Consider the following 10540-nt stretch of genomic DNA (forward strand, 5'->3'; position numbering starts at 1 on the left):
ATATTTATTTTACTGCGCGAGTAACTCAATTACTCGCGTGTATTTTATCCCTATTCCTTAATCGGTCTACGGTATGTTTTACATATCAACCACATATACTTTGATCGTCATAATTGTGTTTAATAAACCACGAGGTATTATAGTAATGTATACATATAACGACATATTAACTTAAATTATACTTTTAATTAACTTAAAATTAAATTCCACCTATGGTTCGGTAATCATATCTGATAGGGGGACAACTCGCTTGGGTGGTGGCGATCCTTGCTACTATAGCTAGTCGTTATGCAAGTGGCAAACAATGTTGTTGTTACAGGCAGTATTATTAAGAAAGTCCACTTGCAATAATATTTTTTATAATAATGGCTATTTCAATGTTTTTGATGGGATTGTTATTTTATTAATCACAGATGTAGATAATAAACTAGTTTACTAACTAGGGATTAAAATACGAAGCCACAAAAATGTCATTTTTAGTTGGTCAAATCATAGAAATGTCTTAATGTCAAATGAGCCGAATCACTGATAAAGTTTTTATTCATTTTAGCTTCGATGCAAAGCTAAGAAGGTATTGGTTTTACTATGATGTGTTTTTTTTTTTTTATTATTGTGTGTCTGTTACCACTTTTTCTCAGCTCTCACCGAACCGATTTACCTGCCCACGGGGGGGATTTAAAATGACAATTTTTTCACAAAAAATTAACATTTTCAACTAAACTTTTGAAAGTGTTCCGAAAAGTCTGACACTTTTATATATATCTTAAATTAAAGCTAATGTAATGTACTTTATCATAAAAAAAAAAATTCGGTCTTTATTTTGTCAGGATATTAATAAGGAAATAATAGATCATGTAGCTTTTGGAATAATCCACCAATTTTTTAAATTTAAACACTATCTAGTGATTTGTATCGAAGCGTTTTTTTATAGTGATTTTAATCACTGTCAGATATTATTATACTTGATCCAACTATGCCACATCACCAATATGCCGCGACCCCCCTGTGCTGGTTTTTTTTTTATAGCCTTTATTAAAATAATAATCAGCTCAATAATTATAAAAAAAAAAAATAAGAAATTTAACAGTAACAATAATATGTTATAATGGTACAACAAGTATGAAAATAACTGTTAGTAAACTCAAAAATAGAGAGTAATTAAAAATTATTGTAATTGAGCTCTTAACACACAAATTGAAAAATTTTCATGTGAAAGAATGGAAAAAGGAAAAAAATAAAATAAAATAATTAGAGATTAAATGACAAAGCCGGAACTCTTCTGGAAAGATATGATGGAAATAATTACAATGGGATAACGGGAATTAAGAGTATTAACTGCGAAAGGGAGATTGTGGGAGATGTATTTTTTATAAAATCAGTAAAGGTAAATGTTTTATAAACTAAGCTGGAACGTTTGTTGGTGAACGCTTCAGAAAACGATACATAGTTTGTGGTCATTATTTTTTTAATGTTATTTTGCACAGACTACTCGCTGCAAGATCGATCCGTCGCAGGTCGATTGAGTTTACAAAATATACACGAAGGAGGAGTGGTTGACTTGACGTTACAATTAGAATCAGTGTGGTCAAAGAGACTACAGTGACTGCATCGCTACTTACTGTGACAGAACGTTTTCGAGATTGGACAGGAGAACGAATACTCGGAGAAACATCGAAAATAACTTTATAGATCGATAATTTTAAAGGAAGCGTGTTGCTGACAGAAATTTTAGTCCAACTGAATTTGAGGAGACGATGTTGTTATCCTTTTTTATATAAATACTTCTAAATGAAACAACTTTGACCGAACATTCATGACCTTCCCAAAAGTCTTACTTGAACTATGTATAATAATACATAGTAAAGTGCTAGGAATATTCGCAGAGTACCTGTGTTCAGTGAGGAGGGGGAAGTGAGACAATTGTTGGCGTTATTAACCGAAGATTTAGAACCTTGGATTGTTCTTGCCAAAATTACGCGAATTATCTGTGGATATTTACGGGTTGGAAGTTTGCTAAGTGCTTCCACGGCGCAGTAAGAGGGGTGCTGATCACCTCCTCCCGGATTAGGTCTGGATTGGACCCCTTTGAGTACCTTAAATGCGCCGAAAGGCGAAACACTGGTTTGAAAATTGGTAAAAACACTGAATAAACACAATAACATCAATGATATCAAATTATTTAATGTGATAAGTTATATTCGACCTACTCGAAATGGCGGAACGGTGTGTGTCTTCAGCCGTTTGTCCGGCTAGCACAAGGTACTCGGCAATCTAGTTTGTTATATATATATTTGTGTATTAAAATAACTCAATGTTGGTGAGACTATATTTAAGAACAGTATGACTTTTAATGATTGTAATTAGTAAATATTAGTGGAGGGTACAGTGTCTACGTTACGATCCGCAATACATGAACGTGAGTTCAAAACATAATCATTGAAAACCTAATGGTGATTTGAAGAACTTTTGTCTGCTATTTTCTATTATTCTGTACACGTTCCTACGACAATAGTGACTCACTATTAGTGAGTATATCCAGTAGGTGTACGCGTTACTAGATGCGTACGATATTTGTTTAACCGCGTGCGTTAATTTTATGTTTTGCGCGTTACACATCATGTAGACAGAACGCATAGATTAAAATATTTTTGTAAAGGGATAGTAATTGATTTCTCGGAAAACATGTTTGTTAGATAATTGTAACAGGGTTTCTGTAACAAATCATTCGTGTGAGTTACCCATTTAGATACGCCAGGCTGTCTGAAATAGCCGACAGAATATAACGTCGTCCCGTTGACGCCATTATCAGTTTCGGCTTTTAGGATAATCATTTTTGTCCCTGGTACCGTTTTTCTAGAATTCGAATGATTCACTAGTCCATTGCGTTTCGACACGGTTAATGAAAACCATTATAAAAATTGAGTACTCTTTCTGAATCCCTGGTACCTTTTTAAAAATGATTTTCCTGTTAACCGCAACGTCGCGTGTACAACGTATTTTATGAGAATCTTTGATAGTTAAGTTGCCTAAATTAAACGCCTTAAACCACGCTTTAAAACCGAGTAGTTTTTGTCCGTTTTATCCTTAGTGAACTCTCAATTTATACTACAAATTATATTCATTAAATCCATAAACGTGAATTTTCATATAATACGCGTTTTCTTATAATATACTTAAATTTTGATTAAACAAGAATATAGTAGATTTTTTTTTTTTTTGAAACAGGTTCAATTCTTCAACTTGAGCTAAGTCTATTATACTCATTAGCTGCATAAATGAGTATTCAACAGAAATTAAAAATTATTATTTTCAAGTAAAAATAATATTTTTTAATAAACCTAAAAGTTTTGATTATTATATCCGTTATCTTCGATAAAGTGATAGATAATGCGATTTTCAAAACATTAAAAACAAATATTAATAAATTAATCAAAATAATAAACTTATGATAAAACTTAAAATAATTATTAGATACTGAAATATGTTTACTACCATAAATTATCCTAAGGCGATTGCTTAATCACATGTTCTACAAAACATTTGATAAATATAAAAATTTATATATTTTTCTTTTTTTAAAAAAACAGAATTTAATGTGGTATATTTTTATGCATAGGCGTTTCTGAGTTGCTTTCATCTTTCCTTATAGATATGAAAATACTCTAATATTTATTAAAATAATGATTCAAAAGCCTTTTATCGATATTTTATTAGTTAGTGGTTTTTTAATTTGCAAAATAGCTAAAAATGAATGTTACCATTTAAAAAACCCATGTTGACACAATTTTAAAATGAAAAATAGGGATATAATTAATATATTTTTACAATTTATGTTATGTAGAATAATATGATGTTTTAAAGAGACTAGTAATGTTATACTATGAATACAAATATTTTGCAACAACTTACACCATTACATGAGTCATTGTTGAACAATTATCCAGTATATGTTTATTTCAACCATATTATCAAGCCGTCATAAAAGAGAGGGGAAGGGCAACCGGATAACTTTCTCAGGGTATCACGAAGAGTAATTTAGATGTTTATTGATATGATTTAGATTTCGTGGCTATAATTTGCCCAGTCCCTCACTAAGTGCAACGAGCGGCGGCCCTGCACATTATTATTGGGTTGACATAACTAATCTTAAATCGTTATCCAAAGAGTATTCTTATAATTTTTTCTGTTAGTGCGCATTTCTCTGTAGCATTGTCATATAATTTTCGAAAATTACACATACACTTTGCCTATAAATGCCGACGAAATTCCGACAAATTTTCGTAATTTCGTTCTTACACAAAACAGTCTTACTAAAAACCGAAATCATATAAAAATATTTTTTTACATTATGTGCCTTAGTAGTATAATTATTTATTTAAAATAAAAATTCAAATGTGTTACGATAATAAATGCTGTTACAGGTTATTTTTTATAATTGTTATTAAATGTTATTATTGTTAAATGAAATGTATTGAATAAAAGATAGGTATTAGATAATAACCAGTTAAGAGCATAATGACGACAACATGCTATAATTTTGTAGTTTTTTCGAAGTTGTACCATCGGTAATTACGTTATATATCTAACTAATATACCAAAAACACTAGATTTTGAAAATCTTATTATTCACTTAATTTTTTATGTATTATGAAAATTATTATAATCATTTGAATAAATATTACTGTTTCAGCAAATAAATTATGCTGTGTAACTAGTTGCCAAATGATTGTGTCGGTAGACAATTTTTTTTTATTGAAATTATTGTCAATTTTTTAAACATTTAATTCATTATAATAATCACAATATTATCACACATATTATCTATTAATATCTGCATGTATATAAAGACAATTTGAGATACGGGGATAAATTTTGGTGTGACGCCGTTTTTAGGGGGTGTTTATAAAGTTTATTTAAACGATTATGTTAAATCTTAATTTTTAGATATTTAAATCTAAGATTATTATTATCTAAAACATTTATCTAAGATCCAGAATTTAGAAAGTTCATTAAAAAAAAGAATTAGTTCATTATCACGAAATCAAACTAAGTTCATGATCTAGTTCACTATTTTTTTTTACCATATTCATGTATAACATTGCCAAAATAATGTCGTATTTAGTTATTTTTGGTGATAATCGAAGAATAAACGATTTATGATTCAATTAAATAACAAAACTTAGATAATTAAGCGGTGTTAAGGTGGTCATAGAGAGTGATTCCATCCTAGTTTATATAAATTAATTCATTTGTTTGCATAGATTTTAAGGTTTATGAATATCGGTACCAATATTTACATTAATACATAAATTAGTAAATAAAAATGAGTTCAAGTTTATAAAAAATAAGAACTTAAAGCAAAAAAAGTTTAATTCCGTGATCTTAATTCATTTTCATTCACTTAATACGAACTTTAAACTATTAAACTAGTTCATTCTATGGTCCGTTAAGATCCTTCAAAAATTCCAATTTTTGAAATCCACAGATTCTTTAATCAGTGACGTGATCTGAGGAAATGGCTTAACGAGAGAAGCTCTTTACCATTGACCCCACTAAAACTTTATTGGAGCTATGTTTTTAATAGTCGTTCATAAAGATATGTATTTAAGATTACTTGAAGGATGACTGACATAGTATACTGGTGAAATTGATATTTGTTAAAAAGTGAAATCCTCCAAGAGTGGAATCTATTTATTATTTCTTTTTCCAATACTTCAATGAATTATTTTCTTGTAGATAGAAATGTATTAACAGAAGACAAAAGAGGATGTATTGTTATTATTATCGAGAGCGTCTCTGTTTAAAGTTTTACAGATGATATATTTTTTTAGGACATTACGTTATAAAAGAAAATAATAATAACATTAAAGTTGCTATAAAAAATTACTGTAATAATTCTGTATTATGGTTATACTAACTAATTTTTTGTTATTAAGCCCAATTTTATTAGTATTAATTTAAGTAATAAACTTATTGTACTTATAAAATTAATGAGTTTAATTATAAATTTGATGTTTGGAATCCAATTGACTTCTAAATCATTGCTTTTTCCGCGTGTGCTGATTTTTTTACGAAAACTATAAAAGATAATTTTTATAGTAATTATATACATATTTAAACCAGCAATAAAATTTGTTATGTATTTAAATTTAAAACACTGGAAATGTAGTTGATTTAATTTGTTTTACAAGAGAAAACGTAAAATTTATTACAAACGTTGCGGTTTTTATTTGTTAATAAACAATTATATTATACGTTTATTATTTAACATCACGTAAGTTTTTACCAGTTTCTGAAAAATACCGTTTTTATATTCGCATAAAATGTCAATTAAAATATTATGTCTTACTAATTTAATCTTCTTGAAGAGCAAAAATAAATTTCCTTTTCAGTACTCGTTTACGTGAAATTTAAGAGTAATTCGCATTTTGAAAACGACAAATTCAACGAATCAAACGTGTTTTTCTTGGTTTTAACCTACAAATCAAAATTATTATTTGATAACAAATTGGTGATGGGAGGGTAAGTAGATATCCTTAAGGTAGCATCAAATTTTTTAAAGAAAGTATTCATTATGAAAACTTAAAACTTGGCAAAAATACTATTAGATTGATTAAAACCTGATTAATTATTATTTGTTGTTTTAAGAATTATTAATCTATCAGAAAAAAGTCAAATTCGCCATCTTGCCCTAAAAGATGGGCAAGATAAATTTTTAAATGGGATGAAATGATTTACCTTAGCTTAATCTAGTTAATGATAAAGAGATGAATTATACATGTTTTCGTAAATTACAAAGAAAGTCATCTCCTGTTCTCCAAAGAAATGTTAGATGTGTTATACAATTTTGAATTGGTTTATCAACTAATGGAAAATTAAAAAAATGGAGTGTAAGATTATTAAAAGGGAAAATTACTCCATCACCTTTAAGGTATGCCCTTAATATAATTATTAGGTTTATTTTTTTTTAGTAACTGAGTTAGTTTAACTAGTTATAAGCACATTTTTTATAAATAGAAATTTCATTGAAAGTACAAAAAAAGCTGACTTTCCCATTATATTATTATTAAATATTTTCGCCTAGTACTTCCCTAAATTGAATAAAACTTAAAATTTCAAATACTTTTTATTCGTGATGTTTTACCTTTTGCAAAAAAAAATAAATTGTCTTTATTTATTTACGCTCAAGATATAATTATACGCCGTCAACCACAATATTTATGTCGTTCGTGAATAAATGTTAAAACAATTTAAAACAAACATATGTGTTTATTTATATTATTTTCGAAAAAATGACATTGTTTGGTTAATATATTTGAAAACATTTCCATAAAAAATTTGTAAATATTGTTATATTTTTTAAAATTAAATAAGATCATCTTAATTCAAGCGTTAACATATCTCACTTTCTCCTAATTAGGACCGAGTTTAAAATGTTAGGCTCTCAGTCCATGTCATAGTTGAAGGAATAAAGTTTCAAAAATTGTACTCTTTCTGAATCTGTTTCAGTTTTTTAATGATATTTTGTTTTTTAAGATCGACTTAAACAGTATTTTTCATCAATGTAAATCTGACTAAAGAAATCTAGTTTTACCAATGTTTTTGTTTTATAGTCTTTTAGAAATATTGTACAGCTTAATCTTTTATTATTATTATTTGTTGTAATGGATAGGAGAATAAAGTATAAATCAAATTAGACCTACTAACTTGGTTTTCTAAAAAAGTTATAGAAGTAGGTTATCAAAATCTGCTTAGCAAGGTTCAGTTGGAACCAATTTTCAGGATCAAGGGGTTAAAATAAATTCAAATCATTAATTCTATATGGGTAACGGTGTTTGATAAGTTATCGACTTATTTTGTTTACAATAAAATGGTTAGTGACATGGATATACATATATGTACCCATATAAATTATACATAATAAACGTCAACACTATTGGAAAATTCGTGTGTATACGAAAAGGTTCAATGCATTTAATTTTTTAACTTTAAAACACATTTCGAGTGGAGCATTGACGGATTCAAAATACGCCTTTGCCACCCAAAATCGTGATATGTCAATAGGTCACTGGTAACATTCCTGATATCACGTTGGCTGAATTCGCTACTAAATATTTTTAGGACAACTTCGTAATATATTTTAAGATTGTGTCAAGAGGGTTAATGAAACATATGCTCCATTCTGAAATTTAGGGATTTCAATTTCTTATCGTATAAGTAGTATTTTTGGATATGAAAACTTTCATAAAACTATTCTTAAATTAACCTCTCACGGATTTTATATGATATATTAAGAATTTCAACTCAGTTTAGTTTCCTATAAATTAATTATTAAAATAAATTTATAAAACTTAATTTTTGAAAATTTTATGTTCACATTGTTTATTAGGATATGATGTGTAAAACCATGTCATCTAATAATTGCATATACTTAAATTCATATTTTGAGACAGAGTGTTAAAATTAGCGGTATTTACTTTTAAATTAATATTAAGATAGATAAATAAAATATTAACGATTTTATTACTATTTATTCTGCGCTATGAATTATGATACAGTGAATGTAAACATGTTTTCGACATAGAAACATTTATTTTGTTGTTGTGACTTTTAAACAGTACAATTTAATATTTAAATTATATTTATTAGAAACGACAAAAAATGTCTATTTTTTCTCTTATGCATGCGCTTTGCTGCAATCATCAATATTATTTTATTTTTAAATTCATGTTATTGTATATTTAAAAAATATCAACATTTTATTTCGATTTTAAATTTATTCATATTTATTTTATATTTAATTTATATTAGTCTAAAAGCAGAATTTTGTTTTTAAACTAATAGCGTGTCTCTAAAGAGACCATTCTGTAGATAAAACAGTAGATGGGTACGAATAATAACGTGACTGTAGTTAATCAAATTTTCATAAATATATTAACTTTGGTAGCTTCATAAATATTACTTACAAATAATAATCAAATTAGGTCAACTATTTGGGCTTTTTAATTCTAAAAAGAGTTTTTCTCCTTTTTTTTTTTTTTTTTTGAGACTACACTTGAGACTACTAAATATATGAACAACTGTTTAAAGTTTATTTCATATTTGGATTAAATTATTATACATTGAATTACTTATGTAATTATTGAAAAATATTAAATCGACTAATTGCCTCATTAATGTATATTTTTGTCAATTATAAATCATCGATCGATTTAAAGGACCAGTTTAACCATTTGTGTGTATTACTAGTCAAAAAATTTATGTGCATAATAATAAAGTTGTATCTTAATTTATATAATGGAGTGTTTAGTTCTTAGTCATAAAACTGTGATACGCGTATTTACCCGAGTTAACCTGATAGCTTTTACTTCAGTGTATCACAAATCTTGGTCCCATGTTTTTGTTTTCTGTCCTAAATTACCTAATAGAGATTTAGGGAATCGGAGATTTCTCAGTAACTGTTTGTTTACTATTTTTTACGTCAACGAATGAAAATAAGTTAATAAATTTCTTTCAACAATGTTTACCGTTTTCAATATTAAGAAGACACTATAATACCTTTGAAATAACTTATGATAAATACACTAAAAACTGTATTAAAAAATATTTATATGAAAGTAGAATCTACACAGTTTATACTTCAAAAAAGAGTACAAATAAAAATATTTATTTCAGTACATTGTCGTACTTCAAATGAAGTTGTAGACTACCGGGTAGGTAATTGTATATTGCATTAATATTACCTGATATACATGTAATATTTATAAATTGATAGGTAATGTTTTCAATAGATTAATGAGTATTAACGATCTGGCTAAATTATTTGAAAAAGTTAAATGAATATAAATTTACAAATCAAATAAAACATAGTCTTTACGATTCGCAACATGGATTTCGACAGAGTGATCAACTTCAACAAATTTACTTGTCTGTTTTTCAAAAATTGTTTCTATAGTTGAGAATGGTGAATAAGATGACTACATTATACTGAATTAAAAAAGCTTTTTACTCGGTAGACCACTATATACTTTTAAACAAATTACATTTAATGGGAATTAGAGATACTATCTTGTCATGGTTGCAATCTCATTTGAGTAATAAGTTTCAAAAATTATAAATGTCATAATTGGTGCACTACAATGGGGTCACTTATTGTCTATTCTATTTTCTCTATTTATTAAAGATATTGCAAAAGTTTCATTTTCAGTTTAGTTTGATATTGGATATAGAGCGCGTTCATAATAATTGTTAACAAACTATTTATTATAAATTACATTTTCTTAATGAGTATGATGAATTATGAAGATTATTAGATTTAGACACATTAGATGTAAGATATAAATTAAACGTGGCTTGTTTTGTTTTTAATTTAATTTATAATAAAATTTATCGTTTAAAACTTCCGAGTAAATTAAGGTTCAACGTTACTACATTTAATTTACGTAATAATTATATATTTAATGTTAATAGTCATCGTCAAAATTATAATTTCAATGAACCTTTTAATCTATTTGCAATAACTTGCAATGATCTACCTATT

General features: G+C 27.2%; 1 protein-coding gene across 1 annotated transcript in view; it reads left to right on the plus strand.

Annotated features, from left to right (window-relative positions):
• Window positions 1-10540, plus strand: part of LOC126898684 (uncharacterized) — a 60108-nt gene that overhangs the window by 27777 nt on the left and 21791 nt on the right. The window lies entirely within an intron of this gene.

This window comes from Daktulosphaira vitifoliae, unplaced genomic scaffold (assembly GCF_025091365.1).
Source record: "Daktulosphaira vitifoliae isolate Bord-2020 unplaced genomic scaffold, ASM2509136v1 Scaffold_2, whole genome shotgun sequence".
NCBI classification, from domain to species: domain Eukaryota; kingdom Metazoa; phylum Arthropoda; class Insecta; order Hemiptera; family Phylloxeridae; genus Daktulosphaira; species Daktulosphaira vitifoliae.